General features: G+C 39.9%; 1 long non-coding RNA gene across 1 annotated transcript; it reads right to left on the reverse strand.

The window, feature by feature from the left end:
* Positions 1-979: 979 nt before the first annotated feature.
* LOC310896059 lies at positions 980-2,265 on the reverse strand. Its single transcript, XR_014581153.1, has 3 exons — positions 2,180-2,265; positions 1,981-2,052; positions 980-1,200 (listed from the first exon to the last, which is right to left on the reverse strand). It is a non-coding gene; the product is annotated as an uncharacterized lncRNA (long non-coding RNA).
* Positions 2,266-13,977: the final 11,712 nt, after the last annotated feature.

The raw sequence follows: 13,977 nt of genomic DNA on the forward strand, positions 1-13,977 counted from the left end.
GAAGAATACAGAGTGCAATTAATCTTCTCCACCTTCTCCATCAGAGAAGCATGTGCTCTGTTAAGCACACACATAACAGAATATTAAATGCTTGATGAAGCTCAATGGGAGTAAACAAAACCTTAGCCCACGTCTAAACACAAGCCCTTCTGCAAATGTGCTGCTGAACATGAGGGCTCCAGCGTCCCTGCTGCGGAGCTAAACTAATTTTGTTCTGTTTTAAAGCGGAACTCCCTGTTCTGAGCCTTTGTTTGGGTTTAGACATTTAAAAGGCCACTTCTAAGCCTGTTTTCTTAAAGACAACCTTTTTCCCTCTATCCCTGTTTGTTACGTGCTGCGTCAAAAACCTGATGGCATATTAAGGCATTAAATACAGTGTGCATGCCATTCCCACAAACCTTGCATTCTTCTAACTCCTGCTTACCTCCAGTTTCCATTTGTTCACTGCCCCTGGTCAGAGGCAATCAGCCCGAGGAGAGAAGTGAGCACACACACTCAGCTGGCAGTCCCACACAGGCCTGAAGATGCAAAAATCCTGCAGGCTTGTGAGTGATTAAACGACCAAGTGAAAGCAACCATTACATGAGCATTGCTGTGTGGCTCCTCTGGTGCTTGCACTACTCTAATTCTGGTGGATTATTTTATTTGTAAAAATCCTGATAAGTATATGCATAGATAAAGGCCTAGAAGTAAAGGAGGGTGACTTAAAAGACTGAAAATCTTCACGTATGTGCCTGAGAATGCCTCTGTTTAAAGCCTCCCAAAGTCCTTTTCCCAGTCCCCATCCCTTTCATCAAAGCTTTGTTTCTGGGTATGTGGTCTGCAGACATTGTAATATCCTAACTACAGAGCATGCAGCAAAAACTTTCTTAATAAGCTTCCCCCTACACCCTTTTTTTTAATTAACAGCTAAATAAACAGTCAATATAATAAGTTTTAGTGACCAATAGAATTAGATTATTACAATGTTAGGTGTCCCAGCTCCACATGCCATCTGCATGTTGAATGAGGAGTCACCTGGAGGTATCTAATAGAAAATAAAAGGTTGGGGGCAAATCCAGTGCCTCCCCCTAGAGTTGGGAGGGGGTTGTGGGGGAGTGGGGAAGTACCTCTCCTGAGGTAAACACCTCTCCTTTGTCTTGCAGGGTGGTGTGGAGGCTGTAGCACTCATTGTGATTATCCAGGGTTTAAAATGTTGACCTAGAAAAAGAGAGTGTAGGCTTGATTCAATTTTCAGCCAAAAATGTTTCAAGACAACATCTATCAGGATGTGGTCCTAGACACTCAACTGCCCACAAAGACATTTTATTTTAAAGAGCCTTAACAAGTCAAAAACATCTTGATGACCAGGTAGCACAACACCAGGCTCCTTCTCAACCTAGTTTCTAAATCCCACCATCAACACTTCTCTTGTCCTTTTCCTCTTTCTCGCCTTCCCCTATGCATGCTAGCTCAGCTCTGGCATACTACTGGGGGAATGACTTATTAATAAAGAAACTTGCACATTTTATGCTCCTTTCCAAAGCAAGCGTTCTCATGAGAACATTATACATAATATTATATATTTTGCATATCTCATTGTGCAAAAGATATCACTACAACTTCTGGCATTTCAGAAATGAGGGAAATGGTGGCATTTGCTCACATAATAATATAAGTAACTCAAAGTCAACAAGTGGTATTTGTGCTGTGAAGCCTAGACAGTCTAGTGTGAGCATTGTTGAAAATCCTGTCCCTGGTGGCTAATGGATGCACTGTGTGCAAGCACTCAGTGCTGGCACCACTGACTCCCCAGAACCTAGGTGGGATTTTGGATCTCATCTCCTTCTGGGGCTGTCATCTGTCATAACAGACGAAAAAGTGTATACATGTAATCTGTGTTTTATACAGCAGCTTGCAAACATTTGCCAGAAAGAAGAAAAAGAGGGTGAAGAAAAGATACATTGCAGCAGAGAGAGGGAAGATGGGGTGTTGCCTCACCAAATAGGAAATGTCTCCTCTCTTCTTCTTCTTAGTCCTCCATACAAGATATTCAAAAACAGCCAGCAAAAGCTATAGTTCAGAATGGAGAAATATTACGAGTTTATCATGTGAAGAATTTGTTTTTCTTGCTGTCTTTTTCTTCTTTCCACCAAATAACCAAATCATTTAAGTAAAATTTTAAAGGAGAAAGCTATACCTTTAGTGGCAGGACAGTCATTGAAAACACCCGTTTACTGGTAGATTTCCAGAACTGATAGCTTTGGGGAAAGACATAAAGTAAAGAGAAAAGAGAAAGACTAGCTCCTTTACAACCATCCCCACACTCTTCATCTACCACCTTCAAACAGCTGGTGCCACAGCTGGGGAATCCTGAACAGGGCTGAAGTCCCTCAGGAAACATATCACTGAAAAACAGGGAAAACCTGAAAGTGGATGTCACGGTGAGGGATGTTTTTTCAGTTGAGGGAGTTCATTGCAATCTCTGTCCTGCACAGAAAGGCCACACTCTCCTGGTGAAAAATGCCTTCATGAGCAGATTTGATGACAGCCTCACAGCAGAGACCGACCCCTCACCTCAGCGCTGTAAATGATCTTTAAATATCACAGGCCCAAGCTACTGAATGCCTGCTGCCACAGATTTTTGGTCCTGACTGGTGGTCCTGACTCCTCGCATGGTTCATGTCTTGCCCTCAGAGAGAAGGAAGGGGAGAAAAATAGAGCCAAGTCAGCGCAGAGAGCCCATTACTCACCATGGTGTGCTGCTGCACCGGTCAGCAGGGGCTGGCATTAGGGGGAGGTTATAGAAATGGCAGCTGTTATGGCCTGGCACAAATATAGAGGCAGATTAAGGTTTAAACAAATAATGTGAACTCCGTTATATGAGTAAGGTTTTGAGAGTTGTCACAAAATGTATTTGGGATATTGCAATGAAACTCGCTATTTAATTTTGCGAGAATGGAGAAACCAGCTTGAAAATGTAATGAAAGTCATAGAAAGTGAGGCAAAGTGCACCAAGAGAAGAAAATATGCAAACACTCTTGGGCTTGTGTGGGTTGGCAACTTTGTCAAAGTGTTCCCAGCAGCACCAAGAAGGTAGAAATAAAAGGCTCTGGCTTTACAGATCCTTGTGTTTGTGGCATCCCAATAAAAGACTCAGTCGCCCACATATGCACCAAAGTCTGCTGCCTTTGTACAGTTCCAAGCACAAAATGCTGTTTCAGATTTTTTTTATTGTGTTCTGTGTCTCGCTGACTGAAAAATATGCGTGATATATGGTATTTGCCAGAAATACACAAATGAAGATCCTGTTTTAAATATCAAGTTCTGTGATGTTTACAATACGACTTTGCCGTGGGCTTGGTCTTTTATAGTATATGATAATGCTTTTGCATTTGGCAAAAAGCAGCTGTTTACCCTGCAAGTAGCCATTTTGTGACTGGCAGATTTTCTTAAATTCAGCTATTTTCTCTTCTAATTTCTCCCCTGAGATATTCCTGATGGAATAATGCATTCCCCTATCATAATATTTCACATCACAACATCTAATACGAAGGGGAAGGATGGATGAGACTTTCCTACAGTTTTCCTCATATCTCACCCCATTTTTGTGATTATTCCATATGGGGGATCTTGACAAGGGAGGCCAGATGCCTAGGTAGCATTTTGCAGGGAAAACCCTTTGCTGTGGAAAGGACAGGTTCTTGCAATGCCCACCTGAAAAGGCTTTTGCCTCAACTGTGCATGGCAGGGCAGAGCTGGGCCAGGGCTCTGTGGCCCCAGGGCACCTTGTAGCACCAAGTGGCTTGGTTTCCTCCATCTTCATTCATTCTCTGACCCTGCAGATTTCAGGACACTGACTTCAGTGACATAGGATTCGTTCCTTTTGTCTCTCCAAAACTGGGTAAAAAATTAGTACCTGTGGAAACTCAGATTTCTTTGTATGGTTTTGTGCAGGGACAAAATTTTCAGTTCTCTGTCTGTAGAACAGCCGATGCAACAAGTTCCTTTCACTGCTGTAAGTGGATGGTGTGTCTGTAAAGCATGCGGGGTGTTGAGAATGCAAATGCTGAGTATGTGTCAGGTGTTTATGGAAAAATACAGGCAAACCCTGAAAATCTGAAATACTGTTTCAGCCAATATTTGCAACGCTTGATTTGGTCATTCCTGGACAAACCGCCCTTTATCTGTATTATTTCATAGTCAATTAGTAGAAGACTGTCAAGCTGGCTGACTGGAAATCTTTGCTGCAGTCTAATCAGAAAGGGTAGAGCTGTGAACTCACAAGGGGAGCAGCCATTCGCCCTGCTCATTGGTTTTGTCACAGCTTGAACTAGCCAGGTGCAGCACTGCTTACTGCCGGGACTGGGGTGTTCACACCCTGATGCAGGTGGTTAATTTGGTCAGGAAAAGACGATCACAAAGATTAACACAAGAAAACAGGATCGTACCCTGCTTTGTAGTGTAGGCTGAAAGTTTCACCGACATCCTGGGACTTAGCGCTGCTTTCTGCAGCATCTGGCCTATAAGAAATACAAACGCACGCATGTGAAAAAGATACAGTATACAAAGAAAGAAGTAAAAGATACAGCTGATAGCAATGCTTTCCCAAAAATATTACGGATTTAAATGTTGATCAACACATCAGCACCTTCTTTCATTACTTACTAATGTGCAGAACTGGCAGTCCCAGAAGAACTGCTGTAACAGCCTTCACAAGCTTCCAGTACGTTTCTCTTAAAGTGCCTCCCAAATTAACTTGACTTCAGCTGTTACCCCTCTCTCCATCTGTTCTCAAGTGTTCCCTTGCTATGCATTTGTTGTATTTTTGAGACACTGCAGTTTCTGTTGGTCTTTGAGAAAAAAATATGGAGAACCCCCATAAGGTTTTGAGCAGCCTGACTTGCCGGGCTTCACTTTTAAGGATGTAAGTGACAGTTTTAAAGGGTTTTCTTTGTGGGGCTGTTGAAGACTTTTTTTTCCACCTTAGAGAGGATGTCTTTTTTTTTTTTTAATGTTTTTAAAGTGGAATTTTCATTTTCATTTCTACTGTTTGGTCAAAATGAAACTGAGCTCCAAGGAAGGTGACTTTGCTCATTCAGATTATATTGATATGGTTTCTTACACACACACACACAAAGCTATAGAAGGATAAAAATGATGAAGTGTCTGATGGTGCATACCTATCAGTCTTCCCAGATCTTAATTTTGGAAGGACTGGGGGGTTTCTGAGTTAGTCTTTCATCAGACTGTCAGGACATTATTTTTCTTATAAACTATAGGTTCTGTTTGCATTTCTGTGGCATCTTCCATCCCAAAGGACTGACAGCTTTTCACCTTCTATCCATCTGGTCTGTCCTCACCCTCTATTGAAGTACAGCTGCCACAGTCTCAGGAGCACAAGCAGGAAATGTGTTTAATTGTGTGTAACAACACTGGCCCACGGTGAAAGACAGAAGCAAGGCAGAATGCAATAGAAACAGCAGGGAACCTTTAGATAAAAGTGTAGCTAAAAATGAACAACTACTAATAAAAATTTCTGAACGTATTAACATCTCACTTCATCTCTTCCCCTACCTGTTTTAAGCCTGTTTGTACTATAGGTATTGTGTGGAGGGTATCCTGTCTACCTATCCCAACCTAGAGCTAGTATTTTGATAAATACCCATTAATTTCTAACTGATTCTGAATTTTCTTAGGTAGGAGACACTTTCTGAGTCTCAGAGGTACTCCTTGTATATTATCAGTGGGTACCAATGTTTCCCAACCCACATACTCATCCCACCAAAACCCAGGCTCCCTAGATAGCCCAAGTCACGACTGTCAAATTCATGCTTACTGATGAAAGTGTTGATCGTAACAGCAGTACCCTGTTAATGCATGACAGGCACATCAGCAAATGGGTCAGGATCATCCCAGTCTGCCTGGGGAATAAGGTGGTTCAGGACCACATGAGCACAGATGTTCAGGGGCTCCAGCTGCTACAATGGCACTGCCAGTAGGTTAGCAGCAGCAGTATTTTGGGACTTCTGTTCAATGCTGCATGGTCAGTGATGTGACTGTGTGCAGCTTCCCCATTGTTCTCTGCAGAAAAGCAGGGCAGCAAGCATGGCAGCCCACAACATACCTCCGATGTGCTCAGTTTTCTCCCCCGGAGGCTGCTCTCGGGGTGAATGAGAGGCAACAGAGCAGTGGCATGCTGACAGGCATAGGCAGGGTCCTTGGCAAGTAATCCCCAAAGCAAATGGCATATCACACTGAAGGATTTCAGCCCCAATTAGCTGAAATTGTAGCGAAGAATGTTTACCTAGTGAAAAAAAATAGTTCAAAGGGGCAGAAATTTGTTGCAGTCAACGAAATGCTGTTTGTTTAATGCAGAGGAAAGTAGTTAGGTCATTCTTGCAGAGAGAAACTCTCAAGAGTTCTGTTTTCAGCAAGGTTATTCTGATTTAATAACACACAGCATTGTCATGCTGAGGCCATATGGGGGGCAGTACATGCTCTAGAGTCGTCTTTAGCATTGGCCATTTTTTTAATCATCCGTGAACATGAGTTGTGGGTGATTCTGCTGTCAATCTGCTGGAGAGATTTGGTATTCATGGTAGCAATCCCCTTCCTTCCAGCCATCTCGGTGGACTCATTTGGTGATGTCTATCACATGCAATTATGTTGAAACCCCATTAATTAATTAATGTTAGTTACTAATGGTTATGCAATTAATTGCATTTGGAATAATATAAAATTGAGTAAATAACTTCAAAGTGTTGAGTCCTATTTGGCAAGCTAATAGAGCTCATCCTGCCCAATTACACTGATAAGATTTTAAACTAATTGAGCTCACACTGTGCCTCTCCATTACCTGACATTCAGAAGCATGCAGAGAAGATTAAAGGGATTCAGGGGATGGTGTGCTTGTAAAACCAGGAATAGTCACTCCTGGTTCTCATTTAAGCATAAATACATATTAACTCACAACTGAACAATACTTTGCATGGAGGTTGCCATAGAGATGAGCATTCTGAGATTTTGGGGGCTTTTGCTGGCATTTCAGGTTAAAAATAAAGACCCAGGTTGCCCAGGACGTCATTACACAATGGCAGGTGCATATCCTGCAGTCCAACTGCTTGCTCACCACGGCACTACAGGAGTAGAGGACTTGCCATAGCAGATTAAAACATTTGTTCATCTAACCTGACATTTTGCCTTCTGCACTGATATTCTTGAGGAAGGTAGAAGGCTCCCATAATGCCTATTACCTATCCAATTATTCTAGGTGGTGTACAGGGAAGAAACATCCTTCGAGAGCCCTGCAGGCAATTAGCTTACACCCAAAAGTGTGTTATTCAATTACCCTTATTATTTCAGCATGCCAAGCAGCAAGAGGTGGTTAATGATTGCATGAAATTTTCCAGCCTTCAAAAAAAAAAATCTGCTCAATGTTACCAGAACCTTAAATCTCATGCCAGCAAACCCCGTGTGAGGCCCACAAGCTGCACTAAAACTGAGGGAGGGTGAGTGACAGATCATTCATTTGCATGGCACACTTTGTCTTTTTGAGCCTCTTGCTCATACCCACAGAGTCAGTCCTGAGGAACATTTTACAGCAAAATGAAGTTAATCCAGAAGCAAATCTGTGTCTTTTCTGATGAAGTGCCTGTCTTTTTGTTTGCTCTACAAAAATGGCTGTTTTTTTCAGAGAAGGTTTTGGGCTGCTAAGTTCTCAATTTCTGCTGCAGCACTTTGGATTCAGAAGGTGCTGGTGACCACATCCATGGTATGTTGAAGTCTTCTGCAAAACACCCTGTAATGATGGAGAGTTTCTGATAGAATGTTGTGAAGAAATGTTTTTGGAGGATTAATTATTTTTCATTGAATAAGAATGGGCAGTTGAACTAATTAACAGATTGACTTCTTAGAGAAGAAAAGTGAAGTTCATGAGGTGGAACAAATTAAATGTTGAAAATTGAGTTGTCTTTCAACAATTGTCTTTTAAAAACTTTGCAGTAGAGATTGCACTTGAACAAGTATTTCTAATGTCACGGAAAACTGGGGTCAAAGATACTGAGCTCCATGTAAAGTATATAACAAAACAGCACCAAAACCATTCCCCTTGATGAGTAGTGACAGGGTACAGAAATAGATTATTAATAGACTTTTTACAAGAAAAGATGTAGTAAATAAGGAGTGTAACAGCTTTGAGAAATTATACGTTTGATATCTATTTCAACCAGACAAGAAAGAGATCTGGTCTGGTAAGTTTCTGTCCTTCAGAGAAAGCATAAGGGAGTAGTTGACAAAATGAGTCTGCATTTTTGATTGTACCAAACGAATGCTGAACTTTGTCAAACAGACATTACAAATGGGCTGCAGGTGAAATTTCACAAGACCTTCAGTCTCTGAAGGACATATACTCTGATTAAGATGTATTGAGTCATTACTTATTCAGTAAGAGACAGTTAAGTTCTTCCTGCTCAAAATTCACGCAAAATGCTTTATCTTTAAGGCTCAAAGAAATTAAACTCCTTTAAGTGTAAAAGTGTCTGCTAAAACCAAAGGTGCGGGGTGAATCCCCCTCACAGGTGAAGATTCTAATTCAAGTATTTAGGATGTCAAAAAATCAGGTAAAAAGCAGTCTCATATTTTCATCAGTATTGATAGGATCAAATGTATATTCTATACATAAGTATTTCTCCACCTGTTTCTGTGGCAGTGCCTCCATAAATACCAGGCCTAGTTTTGGCCAGTGTCACATTTACTAAGGAATCATTTAATTATACTGTCTTTGCAGGAAAAGACTACTTTTTTAAATGGACTTTAAAAATGGACTAGTTAGGGAATGTGAATGTTGGTCTCTGAAGTGGATGGTGGTGTTTTGGGCACTGCCTCTGGACTCACAGACAGTGTCATCCTTTAAATTCTGCAATGGCAGACCTCTTATTTGTGGCAGGCAAAATCCAGTTGCCTCACGATGGGTCACAGCAACTGCACAGAGACAAAATATCACTTTGCCAAATATATTTGATTATTGCAAAATTCTTTTCCCCTAATACCGCTTTTTCCTGTAGCAGGTAGTAGGAAAAAGTGAGACTAATTAGATAAAAATGCTCTATTTTCCACACAGGGATTAAAAAGTAAATGTGTGTTATCAATTCAAACATTCTTAAATATGTACAACTGTAGCTTATTGAATAAAATGAGTGTGAGAAAAATGGGTGGATTTACCTCTTCCATTAATCAAAGGAGTAAATTGCATTAAGATGTTGATATTTTGCTGGAATAGAAAACATATGATTCTGTGAAAGACATGTAGGAAATAAACCCCGAACTGCTGCAAGTCTTCTGGTAACTGCCGCCAAGAGCAACAAACATCAGAGGTAGTTGAATAATCACCAGCAGAGCAGAACAGCCATTAGACATAATGATAGAAAAGCTTCTTTCAGACTCTCAGACATTCACCTTTCAGTGCAATTACAAGCTGGCAGAAGAAAACAATTGGCTTTAAAACAAGATAAAGAACTAGGCAAAGAACTTGACTTTTACTGCGACTGGACTACAAGTAAATTCAGCTACTCTGCCCAGAAAAAAAAAAAAGTGAGAGCAGATACTCTTACATCCTTAAAAAAATATATGTATATATATATATAAATAAAATCAATCTACTTTAATTCTTACATCTTAACAAATCCAAGAACTCCCCAACCTCTCTGAGGACCTCTCAGGAGAGCCTTTAGATTGATATCCCTCTTCAGATGGGTGCAGAGAAATGAGGAGCCATCACTGGCTGATGAGCAGCAAGAGCAGGATAAGGGGGAACACTGTAAGGCTGTGCCTTCTTCCATGACATCTGGTGGAATGCTGTTGGCTTCTTAAGTTATTTTTATTTTGTGAAGGAAGTTGCCAAAGAAGATGTATTTCAGTATGTATTTCAGAAATAGCAGTATTTCTCCAATCAACATCTTTAAATGACTCCAGTTATTTCATGCTGAGAATATTAAAAAATATATAAAACGTATACCTCGTCCCTGAGCAAGAGGGCTCAGGACTGCATTTCCTCTGTGCTCTTAAATGTTTTATTTTTATATTTAGGAAAGAAGAGAGACTTTTAATTGAATTTCTCTCAAGTTATAAAAATGAGAATACCCAGAATTTTATAATTGAAGAAAATAAATTACATGGCACCCATCAGAAACAACTGCTGATTTTGGCCATTCCAAGCTGAAATGATGGCACTGGCAATCTTCTAAAGAAGATTTTCATGAGGATTTAATGAAACCTTTAATGCAATTTGAATTTTTCAGAGTTAAAATTTATTATTTTAAAACTTTCTGCAGGAAGCAGTTTATGAAAGAATAAGTGACAGACAAACAAGTTGGTGGGCTCCTCAGAAGTCAGGCTAGTCCATAAATTACAATGGAAAATGCAATTTTATTTAATTTTAAATATATTTTTACCATTTTTTCTTATTGTAAGCTGCATACTCCTCTCTCTCTCTCAAAGAGAAATTGTTACCATATCATAGAGATGTCAGCCATTTGTTCTATGCTGAAAACCAAAACCCAACAAGGTTTCAGTTCAGAAATATTATTTTTCAGCTCAGTTTCAGGAAAAAATAAAATAAAATCTATACTCTCTGCTGCTAAAGGATTATCTTGTCGTGAACAATTTCATTCTCTTGGAATTCAGACCACTATGCTGTATGGAAGGTTTAGTTTCAAGAATTCAATAAAATGATAGGTTGACCAGATCCTTTTTGGTCATTGCATGCATAGTAATATTTTACTGATGTAGGGTTTTTGAGAACACTCGTATACTCCCTAGAAAGTGTTTGCTCTCAACAAAATGGTGTATGTAAACAAAGAGAAATGTAAGACTTTGTTGTATGAAATAGCTCATTAGCTAATTACCTTCAGCACATGTGGAGACTTCAGGGGATTTTACAGTAACCTGAAAAATTGTATTCAAAAAAAGTGTCAGCATGACAGAGATGGGGTATATTTTTCAGAAGAAATGTAATCAGTATTTCTAAAACACTGACTGACAGAATAATCAAAACCAAACCAGGCTTGTTACAGGCAATTGAGTAAATAATATGCATGCCTGAAGTTACTTTATATACTGCACTGCAGATTTACTTGATGGTTCTGATGGCTTTACTAAGAAGAATGTATTGCTTCTCAGGAAAGTGATCACCATCATCTCCATCTCATGTCTAAGCAGGGCTAAACATAACTTCTTGCATAAATATATGGAATAAGAAGCTGCCATGGAGCTGACTGATGGGTGCCTTTTAAAACTCTGTTGGTGGCAGTGTGAGAGGACCAGGAATTCACCATGTCCTGTTGAAGATCTCTTAGAGGACAGCGCTGAGGGACAGCTGTACCCTGCACCACTCTGGAGCCCACACAGGGACGAGGGTCCACGTGTCTTGGTAATTCAGCTCCAGTATTCAAGGTATTTCATACCACACAGGTACAAAACCAATTTATATATTCCAAGTTATATTTGTGGATTTTATATGTACAATGTGTATATATGTATAACTTTCCAAATTGCATATAGTGAAATTTTCAGGGTGAAAGAAAAGCGGTGAAGTTTTCTGTTTCCTGTGTAGTTCTCGCAGGGTGAAGACCCAATTCAGCCTGCAGACCCAACGCTGTAGGTGCTATGCAACAAAGTAATTTTCACTTAGGTGAGTAGACCAGCTGAAATCAGGGCCACTTTTTGCACTGTACTTGGCACAGAGATTTATTGAAAGGAGGAGAAATTGGGAGGAAAAAATACCTTCTGCTTACACAGACAATGCAATTTTGGCTGAAATAACAGATATTATTTCTAAAACTGACATATAATATAACTTTCCTGTTATACTCAAATATCTTTCATAACACCAAATATTTTTGTCTAGTTGTAGTTTTTGTCAAGTCATGAAATATTGTAGAAAATGTAATTTGTGATTCTTTACTATTGATGTTTAGCTGGATTTTAATAGTGTGGTGAAAAGCACTTTATAGCCAAAGTATGCAAAAATTACTTTTCTGGCTTGGTTAGTTTGGCTTATAGAGTGTTCACTGAAGGAAACACTCACATGAGTGCTTGGCCATTAGCGTATTAGGGCTTTGCTGTATGGAAAAGCATTTAAGCACTTAAGCATTTCACTGAACTGAAACCACATAGTGTAGAACAGTATTACAAATTGTCATAGGTAAGTACATTAAGCTGGAGCAGAAGAAAACACTTAGAAGGAGGAAACTTGGGTGTTTCTCAGAAGTAGGAAAAGATTAGATGATGTTCTTTACAGCAGAAAATAAGTGTGGGAGGGGAGGTAGAACATAAAATATATTCCTGAAAAAAAGACTAGGAAAGAGGAAAAAATGAAATGGGATAGAAGCAAAATGTAAGAGGGGCTGAGGGGGAACCTGAGATTTTAAGAACAACTTGAAGTTTAATAAGTTGGCATCCTTGCCAGTCAGTTTCCTTTCTGGATGCACTGAGGGATGATGTTAACACCTCAGAGGAGAACAAATTGCCTGAGCTTCCTGGCTCTCATTATTTGCCCCACTAGTGACCACCCTACAACTTGCCCTAGCAATGTTGTAGAAGGATGTGATCCCCCATTGCTCCCGACCAACCCCAGTGGTAGCTGTGTCAGTCAAGCATGCATCAAGATGGTGCTTCAGGCTCATCAAACACCATTTGCAACTCAAAGATTTTCTCTTCCTACTGCTGTGCTAATTTAGGGCCCAAATGAATCCCTGGAGTTCAGTTTCACCATTGAATTCTCCCTGGATTGCCTGAATCTATATTCATTTTTCTTCTGCTTCTCCAAAAAATGGCTTTTAATAACAATTTTACAGGACACATTTACAGCATGAGCTTTGTTGTCTGTTGTTTTTCTTGTATTTTCATTCAGGAAGACATTTTAAAGTCTAGTAAATTTTTACAACATTTGCATACTCCAACTGTAGGAACTTACATAGTGATTTATAGCGTGAACATATAATCAAATTCCTGGCTAGGACCCCTACTGTGAAATTTGACTGTTCTTCCACTTTCACATTACATTTAACAGCATGTAAGCTCTGCACAAAATAAACTTCTTGTAGGCATTAAGCTTCATTCTCTTGTTGGAGAAAAAGTGTCTTCATTACCCTGCCAATTATATAACACTTTCCTTGTTAAATATAAATATGTAAATGTACACATACTTTATTTGTATTTTATTTTTTTTTAATGTTGCTAATGGATGATGTAGTTCTTTACTATAAAGCAATAAAGATATTGCAATATGCAACAAAGAACACACTTTATGCAGGAAAGAATACAAAAATTCTGCAGCCAGAAATAAGACTGATATCCTCTAAAAACAACAGTGCAGCAGTGCCTTGGCTAACCTGTGTTACCTGGTGCTTGCTCTGACATGTAGTTATGTCACCCAGAAACCAAGAGAAGAGCAGGGTGATATTTCAAGCTAAGTGTTATTCATGTCAGCATCTTGGAGACATTTGATCATCAGACATTGGTGCAATACATTTGAAAACTCCTAATTTGCCAGATTTGGAGGAACTCAGCAGCAGGTGATTTGGTGGTTTTTTTCCTCCTGCTTTTGTCAAAGTTTTTGAAACAAGGATCTCTTTGGCATTAATGCATTCAGCTGCTCCAGTGGCTTCAGTTTCCACAAACTGGTAGCCCTTTTGTCTTTCATTACTTTGCTGATTCACCAGCGCATCAAGGACTCAGTGCCAGTCCAAGCACCATCGAGCATCAGCAGCATCAGTTACCCACGCTAAAGCAATTATTCCATTAGAGGGTTCTCATTGCCCTCATCATATGTCTAATTTCTGCATGATTAAAGTGTGCACTTGGCACTGCTGATGAGCTGGACCTCACTGTCATCCCCAGCATTGGTCCCTGCAAAGGGTGACAGTTTGTTCCCAAGCTCTGAACAGCCCCAGGCTGACACTCTCAGACCTTTTCTGAAAGCTGTGGTGTTTCCTTTGA

The sequence above is a fragment of the Anser anser genome (genome assembly GCF_964211835.1).
Source record: "Anser anser genome assembly, chromosome: 3".
Lineage (NCBI taxonomy): Eukaryota > Metazoa > Chordata > Aves > Anseriformes > Anatidae > Anser > Anser anser.